This window comes from Paroedura picta, chromosome 3 (assembly GCF_049243985.1).
Source record: "Paroedura picta isolate Pp20150507F chromosome 3, Ppicta_v3.0, whole genome shotgun sequence".
Lineage (NCBI taxonomy): Eukaryota > Metazoa > Chordata > Lepidosauria > Squamata > Gekkonidae > Paroedura > Paroedura picta.
Window position 1 is genome coordinate 58117991 of NC_135371.1, and position 15789 is coordinate 58133779.

Consider the following 15789-nt stretch of genomic DNA (forward strand, 5'->3'; position numbering starts at 1 on the left):
ACCTCCATCTTTGGCCACTTTGGGAGGAGGTGGGTCAACCTGCCCTTTTCCTTTCCTCTTCACGCAGAGGTGGAAACAGCAGGCACAGGGTGGGAGGTCTCTTCCCAGTCACCATTTTTAAAGCCACAATGCGGAAGTACCATTGAGGGGCCTTCACAGTACCATATAGTACTGCAGTAACATGGTTGGGAAACCCTTCCCCAGGCGGTAGATAATGGGGGAAAGGAGGGATCTGAAGGATCACTTTGAGGCAGCAGGACCTCCAAATACTGACATAACATGGCACCAACAGATTTCCATATACTTACAGTTATCCTTGCTCCCACTTATGGACCTTCCATTTTTTGGACACTTATTCAGGGTAAGACCAGATGTTAGTTACAGCAGGTCTCTCCATTTAGATGCCCCTAGAAAGTGTCCAGCTGGTGGGAAGTACTAATCCATCATGTTGGCTCAGTGTTCATTCAGCTGAGACTGAACTGGAGCTTTGTATCCAGCTGTATTGGCTCATAATACACATAGAGGAATGGAAGAAAAATCTGTGCCTAGCTGGCATGTTCTCAGCAACTCTCACTTAACTTGGTGGCTTTGACATAAAACCACACGAGGATAAGTGTTGCCAGTCTGGACTTTTGGAATCTATTCATCTCACTTCACAACAAAGATCCAATCTTCCACTGCTCAAAATGTCACATCTGACGCCTTCCTTTATCTGCCAGAAAACATCCAGCAAATGTCACCCACTATGATGAGCCTTTGCATTCGTACAATAATTGGTGAGGTTTAGGGTAAGTTAGAAGTAGGAGCTAGAGTAAAGAGACATAGACAGAAAACTTTGAGGGGCTTCTGTTGAAGAAGCAGTTGTTAGAATGCATCTTGTGACTGTAAGAAGACAAGAAGATGGGTCTGGCATGAGATTCCCATGGTTATAGCTTCTACCTTTGAATGTTGCTGGGAAGTCATGATTCAACTGGATATAAAGCAGCTCCAACTAGATGTAACTACACTCCATTTAGGTACTGTGATATACAAAACACATGGATCGTTTTGTATCTTAACAAGAATTAATAGTATTACTTATCATTGTATTTAGCAAATCATGTGTATATTTGTATATTTTGTGATAAATGTATATTTTGTGATAAACGAATTTTCCTGTGAAGGAATAATATGCAATATGAGAATGTGTTTTGTATTTCTTGCTGGAATGGAGAGGAATTATGTCTAACTGGGGCTGCTTTATATCCAGGGGCTGTTATGCATGTACTGGTTTACACCACAGTCAGTTTGCTGGCCTTTTAAAATCATCCTTTAAAAATATTTTTAAAACATTCCTGTTTATGCATGTGCTCTGATACTGTGTTGGGTTGCTGTTGTTTTTTTCTTTTTGCAGCAGTTATGCATTTGAAACAGTTATGATAGCAACTCTTCAAGTGGGAGGGGGAACTTTCTCCATTGTGCTAAACGCTCATTGGAAGACCATGGTCAGCTGACTGGCACTCTGGTACATGCTGCTGGCCTCATGGGAATTGTAAGTCATCGACATGGAGACTTCAACAGGAAATTTCCGTGGGGATACACAGGCTTTTGTATGCTAAAACTACCACCTTTCCTCCTCTGAGGTATACTATACCTCATAGAGAGTGGGCAGAATGGACCACAGCAGACCACAGGTTCCCATGCAAACTGAAAGCTCCTATCACACCTTCCCCCTAAAGATTTTTTTAATAACTGTCAAGCCAGTCCAAAATGGGAGCCTCCACCCATAGCCTGAAGCAGCTATCCTTCTTCATTCTCCTGTAAGAGGGAACCAGCATTTCAGACAGCCACTGAGCCTACATAATGTGGCATAGGGAAGACCTGTCTGCTTTGCCTGATAAACTGTCAAACAATATTCCCCCCCCCAGCCATGGTCACTATTCAGAGGTAGACTGCCATTGCAAATAATGACTTGTGTGCTACAGTTCTACAGAGAAGCTACAGTTTTTTTAGGTCCATGTGATTCCATGTAGCCACAGGCTCCACTTCCCTGTAGTGAAGGCATCTCACCTTCTTCAGCAGACAATCAGCAGCAGGTGCCTCAAGCTCCCATTGGTGGACAAGCAGAAAAGGGGCTGTCACAGGGGTACAGGGTAGGAAATCAAAAACATGCTAATGTTTATGTATGATAAAAAGGGCATCCTCAGCACCATCATAAAAGAAAAGTCATTGTAAAGTTAGTTTGAAATACTGCACTGAAAAGATGCATGAAGGGGGAGTGCCATGCAAAATAAAAAATACTACCTTGGGTTTTTTTATTGTGACAATGGTGCCATATGCAGAAAGTTTAAAAAACATCTTTTTGGGCAGACTTTTTGCGAAGTTTTCTGCCATGCATAATACGCCCAGGGGAGTAATGATTCAGGATCATGATTGACTGTGTGGAAGAGCCAGCATAGATGAAACACTACGGACAGAAGTTTTAGGGCCAAACTAGATGTGATGGCACCTCAGGCCTGTAGCCAGGGGAAAAAAATTTAGTGAGGCAAATGAGTCCACGAGTAATCAGCCATTATTATTTCGTTTCTCTGTGTTACTTTAACATTATTTACTTTCTCTGTGTTATTTCACCACCACCACCCCCAATCTCTGAAGACTTTTTTAAAAGCCCCAGGTCTCTTCAGAGCTGCCAACTGCTAATTCTGTCAATTTCATAGAGAATTCCCATTAGGGAGATTTATGACAGGATAAATGCCTTTTTACCTCAACTCCTTCCTTTACTTAACTTGCACAAATTTACCCTAAAAAAACTTGTGAGATAATTTACCTCAACCCAAATGCTGATTGGTGGGGCATGACAAATGATGGATGGAGCCAGGCCTCTTTTTATGCCACTGTGGCTATGGCCCTGTGACACCTATGGGTCAGAGGGTATAGCGTTTGGGCACTTGAAAAGGTGTATGTGTGTGTGTGTGGGGGGACAATAGCACCTCAGCCTTCTGCACCACATCCTCACGGCAGTTTTAAATTGCTTTTTACAGTGACCAGCATCCACATGTAAGAACCGTGGATGCTGTGAGAACTAGTTTGTCCCTTGCCCTATCTCCAAAACATGGATTTTCATTGGAAGTACTTCATAGATTCAGTTATGAGTGCTCAAGTAATGTATGGGCATGTGTGAACTGGCCCTGAAACTGTCTGCTTGACTGATTAAAAAAATATGTTGTGTATCTTTTAATTCTGGGAATATTCGAGGCAGCCTAATACGTAGAGACACACTAGCATCTATAAAATCAAAGTTAACAATAAAATCAGCCTAATAACAAAAATGAAACAAACAGCATGGGCACAATACAGATCAATTGCTATAAGCTCAGCTAATGCAATAATCTTGACTTTGCACCTAAAAGTCAATAAAGGAAGTGCCAGGCAACTGTCTCTAGGGAGGGCTTTCCACAATTCTCTGTCTTTTGTCCCAACCCATCTAAGATCGGAAGGTAACAACTCGTGGAGAAGGTCCTCATCTAAAACAGATTGTGTAGGAGAAGGTGGGTTGTGGGGAAAGGACAAAGAGGGGGGAAATGGATAATTACACTCTCAAGCAGATGTATGTGATTCACAATGCAAAAATGGATTAAAGCATTAGGATAGCCAAGTGAATAGCTGCCAATAACTCCCTTTCATGAATGTCTTTGATCTTTTTTGGAATGTTTTCAGGGTAGTAAAGCCCATAGATCAGCTACATGCAAGAATCATTTCTATTCTTCCTTTTGACCTGCTCCACACTGTTTGGCACATTTGGAAAATGTGTTGATTCCTTTCCAATGAGTTACCTAACTGCTTGTGAGCAGAAGGTTAGTAGCCATATCGAGCCTCAGGAAGGAACTGTGTTGTTATTTATTATTTATTATTGTTTGTTTAATTTGTATACCACTCCTTTTGGACTTGGCATCTTGGGATGGTGAACATCATAATCAAGTCATTACAATATAAAATTCATAAGTCAGCTTAAAAGTTTTAAAATTACACTTAAAATAGCTGTCAGATATATAGCTTTTCATTGTTGCTATACAACAAGGAAGTATGAGGAGTTGGAAGGAGGGAGGGGGGAAGAAGGGAGGCCCAGTGGTTGGTTTAGTGTAGTTCCTAATTGGCCTCAACTGTAAGCCCAGTGGAAGAGTTCCATCTTGCAGGCCTGCGGACCTTGGCCAGCTCCATCAGGACTCTGATCTCCCCGAGGAGCTCATTCTACCAGGCAGGAGCCAGGGCCGAAAAGACCCTGCCTCTGGCTGATTATAAAAAAGTAGTAGTAGTAGTAGTAGTAGTAGTGGTGGTGGTGGTGGTGGTGGTGGTGGTCATCGTCGTCATCGTCGTCGTCATTGTTAAAGGCTAAAACAAAAACTGGATCTGGAACTCGACTGGCAGCCAATGCAGCTGCTGCAAAACAGGTCTTCTGTGGGTTCTCCATGGTGTTCATAGGCAACTGCATTTTGGATCCAAAACAAAAAGGAAAAAATATCCTGACCTGAACAAAAGTCAAGAACCTAATAAGGTCAACACAAGAGAAACGAACTTAAGCCTATACAGGGTAGAACACATTTAAAAAAAATAGAATACTGGTATTTATTAATCAAGTTAACACCTCAAGACTTTTAGCATAGCCTCAATAAAATACATACATACATATTGCCTCCACTGACCAGATGCATTTCAGTGTTACTGCTTTTATCAATGGTCAGGCATCAAATAAAACCAGCATACATAAAGTATACCATAAATACTATACTATTATAGCTTTTTGGCTCCTTTACATACAAATATATATTCAGGACACTATGGACCTATAGTCAATTCTGTGGACCAGAAGGCCAGATAAAGGGAGCTCCTTCACCAGGCATTTGGTTGAGATTGACCTGTACCATCACTTCCCAAGGGCCCTGTTCCTACAGCACTCACTGCATTTCCGTCCAACCCACTGGGCTATCAGTATGAGTCACTTCAATGTTTAATTTTTCTATGGTTCCATCTTGCTTGTTGTTTCATTTCATTCATCATGGTTAATCTAAGTTATCTGTACTGTTTCTGTTCTGTTTCATGTGAACCACCCTGAGCCTTCGGGGAGGGTGGTATACAAATATGTTGTTGCCTTCCTATCCCTGGAGTCCATTTAAGTTTGCACTGACTGCTTCAGTGACTCCATCCAGCCACCTCATTCTCTGTCATCCCCTTCTTCTTTTGCCCTCAATCGCTCCCAGCATTAGGCTCTTCTCCAGGGAGTCCTTCCTTCTCATGACGTGGCCAAGGTATTTGAGTTTCATCTTCAGGATCTGGCCTTCTAAGGAGCAGGCAGGGCTGATCTCCTCTAGGACTGACCGGTTTGTTCGCCTTGCAGTCCAAGGGACTCACAAGAGTCTCCTCCAGCACCAGAGTTCAAAAGTTACTATATACAAATATAGTAAATAAACAAACAAACAAATAAATAAAAAAATGATTTGAGACCTCTAATATTTCAAAAACAGGCCTTGGTCAAGCAAGTTACAGTAATCAAGTCTGGAGCTGATCGTTGCATGGATCATGGTGGTTAGGTGTTCTGGGGCCAGATACGGCACTAGCAGGTTTACTAGGCACAAGCGGAAAAACCTTCATTACTTGAGCCTCCATTTTTAAAGAGGCATTAAAGATCACTCCCAGATTTCTGGCTGATTGTGCTACAGTAAGCTGCACCTTGTCCAGCCTGGGAAGGTGTGCTTCCTGACCTGGTCCACAAGGGAGATGGGAGTATTGGGATCGATCCTCCCCAATAGCAACCCTCTGACCTTGTCTGCAGAGAAAAGAGGTTACCCACTGGAAAGCAGTCCATTGATCCCTGCATTGATGAGGTGGCAAGCAAGAAGCTCATGGTCTACCACATCAAACATTGATGTGAGATTGAGTAACACCAGCAGCGCTGACCCGCCTTGTTCCTGTTGTCACTGGAGATCATCCATCAGTGCTGGTGATCATCCATCAGGGTGACCAGTGCTATCTTGAACCCATGGCCGGGGCAGAAGCCTGACCAGAATGGATCCAGAACTGATGCTTCCTCCAGAAATCCTAGCAGTTGGTCCATGGTGACCCTTTCAGTTGCCTTCCCCAGAAATGCTAAATGTGAGATGGGGCAGTAACTGGCCAGGTCCTGGGCATCCAACAATGGTTTCTTCAATAGAGAGTGAACCGCTACCTCTTTCAGACCATCAGGAAGGTCCTGGTTGACAGGGACAGATTTATTGTCTCCTGGAGTGGTCCTTCTACCTTCTTGTTGCTTGTTTCCAGGAGCCATGAATGGCAGGGTTCTAGCAGACAAGTGGTCAGTATCATTGAAGCTAGCAACCTGTCAACAACCTACCAGAATACAATTGATGAACAGCTTCTCATTAAAAGGGACTTTGGGTTTTCCATACATGAAAAGGAGCTCAGAGAAAAAGGAGATAGAAGAGGGAGGCAGATGTTTAAAATATAATACTTGCCATTATATAGCAGATAAAATGAGGTTTATAGATCTGATTTTCCTCCCTACCTTAAAGTGCTCTTGAAATAGCTCTGTTTAAGTCACCTTGGATCTACTGTTTATGATTGCAAAGTCAGACTTGGCAAGTGACTATTGTTTGTATAGTTGATTGTTTCCCAGTGCTCAGTGTTATGTCCTTGACATTGTCTTGCTGGACCGTAATGGATACAAGTTTTCTCTCCCCAAGGAAGTTGACAGCAAAAGATGAAGAAGAGCTGATTTTTGTAGCCTACTTTTCATTACCCAAAGGAGTCTCAAAGTGGCTTACAATTGCTTACCCTTCATCTCCCTACAACAGACACTTGTGAGGTAGATGAGGCTGAGAGAGCTCTAAGAGAACTGTGACTGGCCCAAGGTCACCCAGCTGGCTGCATGTGGAGGAGAGGGGAATCAAACCCAGTTCTCCAGATTAGATACTGCTGCTTTTAACCAGTACAACAAGCTGGCTCTCTGAGTATGTGGGGTGAGGGAACAGGGGAACTATACACTTCTGGACTGTGGCTCTGTGACTCTCTCTCTCTCTCTCTTTTGGCATTCCCCTGAGGACAGTTACACTTACAAGTGGTGTGTGTGCAATTTGGAACCTTTTTTCATTTTCTCTTGAAAATGATACCCTGGCAAAAGAAAGAGTGGGGCCTAAGTAGTTTTATTGTGGAGCTCCTTCCAAGGACCCCTCCAGCCCCAGTCTGCAACCATTTTCAATGACCAATATTTCAGGTACAGACACACAAAGACAACGTGTGTTGGAACTATAGGAGGGGACTTGGTAAAACTACTTTACAATTGGGGAATGTCTTGCAGTGTGGCCAAATATGAAATGTGGACACAGTCAGAGAGAACAGAAACATTACAGCCAACATTGTAGCAGTTAACTATAAGCCTTGTCATATATATATTATCAAATGTTTATGGCCTGTTTTTTTCCTGCATAGTGGGTTCTGGTCTAGGAACCCTGCCCTCTAGACCAGGGGTCATCAACCAGGGGTCCGCGGCCCGGTGGCGGGCTGCAAAGGCCACGGTACCGGGGCGCCGCCAGCCACGCCTGCCTTCCCCCGCCGGCAGCAAGAAGGAAGGGAAGCGGCAGGCGCAGCCGCCGGCATGGCGGTGACGCAAACGCGCATGTGCGCTGTTGCCGCGCATGCGCATAAGCGCCCCTAGTGGTGAAAACGTGCACGCGCAGTTGCTGCGCATGCACTTTAGTGCCACCTGGTGGCAATAACATGCATGTGTGGCAATTGCGCATGCGCGTTTTCGCAGCACCCGGGCCGTCGGCTCTTCCCTCACTCCGGAGGCGGTCCCTGACCTGAGAAAGGTTGGGGACCGCTAGTCTAGACTGAAGGAGGGGGCTTCTCCACAGTCTGGAGGAGGGGTTGCTTGGCAATGGGAGGGAAGAGCAGGATGCGTGACAAGGACCAATTTTTTAATTGTCTCAAGAAATCTGCGGTGAAAAAAGTTATGCAAGCAGGGAAGAATTAAAATAAGGTCCATTAGAAACACACAGTAAAACTTCCAGCAAAAGTAGTTGTCTGGAAAACAAGTTCCCTAATAGAATGGCCTTTATGGAACTGTACATGATCTCTGTACATGATCTCTTCATGCCAGGATTGCCAACCTTCGGATGGGACCTGGAGATCTCCTGGAATTACAACAGTTCGCCTGGAGAGCTTAGCTGCTCTATGGCATTATACTCTGCTGATCTCCCTCCTCTCTCCGAGCCCTGCTCTAGTCAGGTCTCACCGTCAAATCTCCAGGAATTTCCCAGTCTAGCACTGGCAATCTTAGCACGTATGTTTTCTCTCAAAGTTCTTTCCCCTCCTCTGTGACTGACCCTCTACTTTCCCTGGTCTGATACTTCGGCTTAGAGAGTGCTTGGGAAAACTATAGTTCTGCCCCAGTTCCCCTGGAAGAAATGGCAGCTTCTAAGGGTGGACACTATAGCATCATATCCTCACTGAGCCCATCTATCAATGATGATTCCAAAACTTAAGGTTGGCCATCTGCAGTGCCACAGAGTTCACTTTTTATTCCTTTTGCCCAGTGGACTGTGGCCCTTTAAAAACACATCAAGAAACTGCTGAGTATTCAGTGTGGCTTTGGTACACTACTTCCTAAAAGAAGTCTGGCATTGAACTATCTAAAAAGTCAAAAATAAATTTGGGATTTGTCCTTGTAATTTATACAACCTGCCTCTTTCATCTTTAATGGTCCTCTGGGGATCAGCCCTAATTTTGCATGGTTCTAGGTTATAGATTAGTAAAAAGCAGACCTTGTTGTTGCTAACCATCAGCCTTCCACTCTAAATGGGGAAGTTCAGACATTATCCCTTGAAATACTGGGCTGATGTGCAGAAGAGGCAGGCAAGAAGACCACTTATTCATCAGCATTCTGCAACTCTTTCTCCATTACCCCAGCAATGAATCAGAGTGAGATGGGGCAGGAATCTAGCAGAGAGCTTCATCCATAATCGCTACTCTGGTGCCAGCGTGCAATACAGCATCCCAAAGGGACAACTAGTCTCTACCTTTGGGCCAATGGAAAGTTACTGCTCCTTTTACAGGCCTGGCCGTGACAGTCCTGTAAGATGGAGGGGAAACAGGGAAGGGAGTCACAGAGTGGGGTGGGGAGAGAAGGGGAGCTCATTGGATTGTTACACTTGCAGGCCGCTATCTCTCAGCAGCAAGATAATTGCCTTCCAGTGACAACCGAGGTCAGGCGTGACTAGCATCTTAGGGAGTATCTCCCTGCTCTGGGAGTCTGACAGCCCTGTCTGTCATTGCTCCTTTTTGCAGCTACAACAATTGCAGGGGGAGGGGGAGAGAGAATTCCCAGAAAGCCATTGCATGATGCTGAATCGAAAACAACTCAGATATTTGGAGTTCTGGGAGCTCTTTTATTAGAGCATCACATGAAGTTAAGGCTATTTGTGATGTTGCACTGGGGACATATTTAGCATAGGGCAGGGCTTCTTGGATATTGGGGCATGGTCTCCAGGGATGGGGAGCTTAAGAAGGAGGAGCCACAATACTTTTAAAAACACTGAACTCTTCTCTGTGTTCTTTTGCCTATTTTTCATTCTTTTTCTCTTCTGCAGCTCCTTCTCAGGGCTTCCTTCATGCCAAAACTCAAACCCACAAGCAGTTTCCAGCAACAAGCCCTATCAAGCACAGAGGGTTGCCAGCCTTCAGGTTTTCACCTGGTGATCTCCCTCTATTACAATTGATTTTGGGCACCCCAATTGAAGAGGGATGTTGACAAACTGGAACGTGTCCAGATGAGGGCAACAAAGATGGTGAGGGGTTTGGAGACCAAGAGATATGAAGAAAGGCTGGGGGAGCTTGGTCTGTTTAGCCTAGAGAGGAGACGACTGAGAGGGGATCTGATAACCGTCTTCAAGTATTTAAAAGGGTGCCATATGGAGGATGGAGCAGAATTGTTCTCTCTTGCCCCAGAGGGACAGACAAGAACCAATGAGATGAAATTAATTCAAAAGAAATTCCATCTAAACATCCGGAAGAAGTTCCTGACAGAGTGGTTTCTCAGTGGAACAGGCTTCCTTGGGAGGTGGTGGGTTCTCCATCTTTGGAGATTTTTAAACAGAGGCTAGATAGCCATCTCACGGAGAGACTGATTCTGTGAAGGCAAAGGGGTGGCAGGTTACAGTAGATGAGAGATTGGGATGTGATTGTCCTGCATAGTGGGGGGGGGTTGGACTAGATGACCCATGAGGTCCCTTCCAACTCTATTATTCTATGATTCTATGATTCTATGATTCTATCTCTAGATGACCAAGATCAGTTTCCCTAGAAAAAAATGACTGCCTTAGGGATCCGCTTCTGCAGCATTATACCTTGCTAAGATCCCTCTGCTCCCCAAATCCTCCCCGGGCTGTACCCTCAAAATCTCCAGACCTAGAAACCCCAAGCAGAGGAAAAGCTTTGTTCTCTATACTCAGAGGAATGAGATTGTTGGTTAATCAAATGTGCCAGTTACTCAAAATTACTGTACTTCCCCATCCCCTGCACAAAGGAATCATCAGTGACGTAGCCCCCACACCATTGGGAACACCATGGCAATAGCCCTCATGCCTGACAGCCTTTCCCCTAGTCTCCTACTCTAGGGTTGCCAGTATCTAGGTGGTGGCTGGAGATCACCCAGAATTGGTCGGTGGGTAAAGGGAGATCAGTTCCCCTGGAGAAAATGGCTGTTTGGAAAGTGGCATTATACCCTTCCCTTTCCCAATCCTGCCCTTTCCAAAATATCCAGGAATATCCCCCTCCCCAATCTCTAGGAATATCCCAGCTCAAAGCTGGCAGGTTTATGATAGGAGGCCAACCCCAAACAGGCCCTTCTTGGCACAACTCAGCTTGGCATTGGAAGAAAGGGTGGGGGGAATTGAGGTAGATTGCCAGCATCCCAACACTATCAGAAGCCCTGCAATGGCTGGCGACATCAAGCTGGTTGACAGATGAACTGGGAGCGGTGTACATCTGTGTGCCTTCTAGATGCAGGAGTATAATGACTGAGGAGTACCTGCAGGACACAAGGTTCTTGATGCCCAGCACATCCATCCCATCCCATCAGCCCCCTCTGCTTTCCTATCAATCCTTCCTTTCTCTAAGCTGCCAAGAATGCAGTCTGTGTAGTGTTGAGTTTAGGTTAATCAAATCTCAACTTTTCCCTTTGACAGTAAGTGAAGTCCAGCAAGCATATATCGACAGCAATGACACCTGCTGTAATGTCATGTTCCAGGAATCACAGAAACTCGGGTTGCATGCAGGGAGATCTGGCCACTTTTCGAATACTAGTATTGGGATGCACAAGTTGCCTACTGAATTTTTAAAACCCAAGAAGTATATGCACAACCATGTCCCTCTCAGTAATCTTCCTCTTTCTCCTTGAAGTGAGCTTCACAGCTCCTTTGCAGTCAATGCATCATCCTTGATTACAGAAATACTGCAGCCCCATTACAGAATAGTTGTTCATTCCATTTTGAACCATCAGTGCATGCCCTGTTACTGTTTCTGACCTCTGAAGACCTTCTTCCCCCCTATGCGTATAGCTATTTCATAGCACAGTTGGAATAGTTTTTTCTTGTTTGTGATCACTACAAAACCTTCTGTATGTTTGTGGGAGGACATACAGATGAAGGATTTTCTTTCAAGCTGCCTTTCAGTCTGGTTTATTTAAAACAATAAGGCACTGGGCCTCACTAGCAAAGAACTATGAATAAAGATACCCACCACTGCCTTTTCAAGACTAGATAGCAAATATATATCTGGACTAACTAATGAAGAGTGGGAATAAACTAATACACTGCAGCTGCAGTTCTATGCAGACTTACTTGAAACCTGTTAAATTAAGTTTAAGATTGGCAATTTGTCAAAAAAAAAGAAGTTGGTCTGGTGTGCTCCTGTGCCTTTAAATGAGGTTACAGAGCTGGCATCACATGTTGGCCTGATTGGCACTTGCTGAGGCCCAAACTTAACAGTGGGTTGACAATTGATACTTGCCCTATAGAAGAAATGTCTGGCAGCAACCAAGGAAACAGAGTCATGTTGCACTGCTAGGGGTTATATTGGATCAAGCAAAATCAGTATTCTTGAATTTCAATTCTGGTATGCTATTTGGATTTGGAATTTTTCAGCAAACCTAATTTTTATCAGATCCATTATATCCTATAAAGATAATTATATTAAATGGGAAATCTATTTGGAGGTACCTGGGGCCCAGGGGGGCTGTGTCTTGAGGTAGAAACACCAATTTTTCAGCATGGCTGTTGGTGTCTTTTCTCAGAAAACCCCAAAGTTTCAAAAATATTGGATCAGGGGGTCTAATTCTATGGACTCCCAAAGAAGGTCTTCCATCTTTTCTGATTTTTTTTGTAGCAAAAAAGCAAGGGCAATAGAAGCCCAGCAGAACAGAATCAACATCCCAGAGAATCCCTGCAGTAGAAACTGAAGGGGGAGGCAACTTTGCACACCCAGCAATACCAGTGCAACATACAGAATGCCCAGCAATTCCAATGGAATCATAGAGTGCCCAGCAGAACCCAGGGCCATTGTGGCAATGCCAGATCAACAGGACTTATGTCAAACTCAGAATCCCAATCCGTGTGTGTGTGTGCGCTAGCAAGCCGAGCAGAACCAATGTAATATACTAGTGCTGAGCAGGACTCAGTGCCATTGTAACAATGCCAACTCAACAGGAGTGATGTCAAGAACGAAATCACAATCCAAGCAAGGGGGGTTGCAAGCCCAGAACAACTAGTTCAGCGTACAAAATGCCCATCAAAACCCAGTGCCACTGTGACACTGCAAGCTTAAAAAGACTGATTTCAAAGCACAGTGCCTCAAGAATTCCAAGCCTGGGCAGGCAGGTAGGATTTGCAAACTCTATGCAAGAATAATGGGAAGGAAGGGGGCAAGCCAGAAAACCCTCTTGAAACTGACAAAACTAGTTTGAAACTGACAAGAGCATTGGGGAAACCCATAGAAACTCCCAAGCACAGAAACCAAAAAGAAAAGGGAGAAAAAAAACAGTCCCTGGAAGTTTACAATGCTGGCTCTAGATCTTCCCAGAAATATATTCTGAACAATTCCAGCTATCTTTGGGGATGCCAAAATCTTTGGGGTGTATTTTCAGCTCAGATGTATCCACAACCTCCAGCAGACTTTACCCCATCAAGATATGGGATAATATTTCAGAAGCTTCTGCAATGTTGCATGGATTTCTCAGGTGATTCACCTTTTCCTCATAGGAGGGTGTCTGTAGAAGAATAAGCTTTCATACTCTTTTGAGCCCTGCCAGCTAGGCTATGCTCTCTTGGCAGCCTTTCCCACCAGGAAATGGAGAATTTGAAGGAAGGCTGCAAAAGCTCTGCACCTTCATATGGAGGATGCTCTCATTTCCTCATGGAAGGGTCACCACAAGGAGTGAATCAGTAGCTATATCATGCTCCTTTTAACCTTTGTAGCCCTGACTGGTGCTAAGAGGAGTGTGGGAATAAATGTACTGCACTTCTTTTGTTGGAGATTCAAAGGCTATTGGAGAAGGTAATAGAGCTGTTTAAACAGGACTGGAGAAAGATTAGGGAGGGAGAAATTGAGTGTCAAAAGAAGTGGAGAAAAGATGCAAAATGAGTGAAGGAGAAAAAGAAGGGAATGTGATTATCAGCTGAATGTTAGCAACCAGTGGAGCCTGTAGATGTGGGGATAGGGAGCAGCATGACTTTCAGTTTGTACCCAGAAGTGATACCATGATGGTCTAAGATTTTTTTTTGGGGGGGGGGTTGGTTTTTGTTTTTATCATGGAGATGTGTAAGTTTCTAGTTTCTGTGTACAAATGGGAAGTGATGTCATGATATTGGTCCCTATTCCTTGTTCCCATTAGAGTGAAAAGGCCTAGCAGGACCTAGAGCCTGGAAGGATGGCATACTGAAAATACAGTCATAGTGGAGGGATCACAGGCTTCCTGAGTCCAAGAGCCTGTAAGTATCTACAACCATCTGTTAGAAATCTGATATGCAGAAATCTGCAATGAAGTTTTTCAGGGCAAGGAGGTAAACATGATCACTTGCTAACTGCTGCATATTAAGCTGCTGTCAGATTAGGGTTGAACCCAAACCAAAAGGAGATCTGTAGGCTAAATAATTTTTCTAAAGTATTTATTCATTTGTTTCTTCTTTGTCATGATTTCTCAATTTTAATCAACCAAACTCCCAAGAGTTCTATTTTTATATTTTTGATTTCTTAAATATGATCATCAAAACAATATCCCAGGTATTCTGCCCATTTTCCTGCACCTTCATCAGTGGTTGTTCATCTTAATACTCAATTTTATTGGAAATCACACAGGCTTCTGCTCATAGATTCCTGCCTGTAAGCATTGGGGTCATACCATAAACTGGTCCAGAGTGGGGTTGCCAGATCCATGTTGGGAAACTTCTGGAGATTTGGGGATGGAGCATCAGGGATACAATGCCTTAGAGTCCAGCCTTCAAAGCATCCAATTTCTCCAAGGGAATAGATTTCTGTAGTCTGGAGATGAGAATTCCAGGGTATCCCCAGGTCCTACCAGGCATCCCTATGTCAAAGGGACATTTGCAATAGCTAGTTGAATAGTTAGCAACCCTAGTTATTCCTGGCAAGGACTTGTCACCTCTGGATATATAAGGAGTTTGTTCAGATGTGGGGTGGGATTAAAGGGAGTTCCCCCCCCCCCAAAAAAAGATTCATTCCTTAATATAGCACAGCTGTGCCAGTGGAAGGAAAAGTTTTGAAGGGTATTGAGAAAATGGTCTTAAGATCTAATGCCACTATATAGGGCATTCCCCACTGCTAAGCCCTACTATTGGTTGTTTATTCCGAATTCCCATATGTTTAGCATTGCCTTGCAAAGTAGCTCTTTCTGATTTTCCTCTCTCTTTTGCAGTCCTTGCATAGAACTTTTTATAGAAGATGTCACAAAGTAGTACAGCACAAGTCATCTTTCTGTGATCTCTGAAACTCTTCTCCCCTGAACAGCTCTGCTTCTGTCTGACCTTCACTCAACTTTTCGCTTACCATTGCCTCATAGTCCCAGATAACTAAAGAATTCTTCTGGGGAATGACACAGCTTTGGAGGCTGATCAATGCAGCTGCTGAGTGCCCAGCTTCTTTCATTGTGATAGCTGAACTCAAAAATTCATCCATCTCTGAACAGATGGTCTTACCTCATGCTTCCTTCCCTCCGTGCTAATAAAATTTGGCATTTTTTTGTGGTTGCTAGAGGTAAACATGAGTTAATCAACAAGATAATTCCTTGTTTCAGTGTGGTTAGGCAGCAGGTCAATATAACCAGTCTTTTGGGGGAGGATTTTGGCACAATGCTTAGCTTTGACAAGTCTCTGGCATTTACTAGGGCTACAATATGTAATGTGAGGCCATGGTTCTGTGGTGAAGCAGAAGATCCAAGGTTCAATTCCTGGCATCTCTAGTCAAAAGAACAGGTAGTAGGTGATGTGAAAGACCTTAACCTGAGACTCTGGAGAGTAACTACCAGTCAGTGCTGGCCTTGATAGAACAATAGTGACTCAGGATAAGCCAGTTTCAGGTGCATACAATTTCTTCCTCCTTGCTGCACTCCTACCTACCATTGAAAAAGTATTTGGGGTGGGGCTTAGCTTCCTTTTTGACCTGTGTCTAAGAATATATAGAAAGTCAATTGCCATGACAAATTTCATTCCCCACCCATAAAAAAAGGCTGTAAGAGAAAAGTGAAGGGAA

General features: G+C 44.0%; 1 long non-coding RNA gene across 1 annotated transcript; it reads left to right on the forward strand.

Annotated features, from left to right (window-relative positions):
* The first annotated feature begins 12702 nt into the window (after positions 1-12702).
* LOC143831122 (uncharacterized) lies at positions 12703-15237 on the forward strand. The gene is made up of 3 exons (XR_013228732.1): positions 12703-12902; positions 13916-14012; positions 14957-15237. It is a non-coding gene; the product is annotated as an uncharacterized LOC143831122 (long non-coding RNA).
* The last annotated feature ends 552 nt before the right edge of the window (positions 15238-15789 follow it).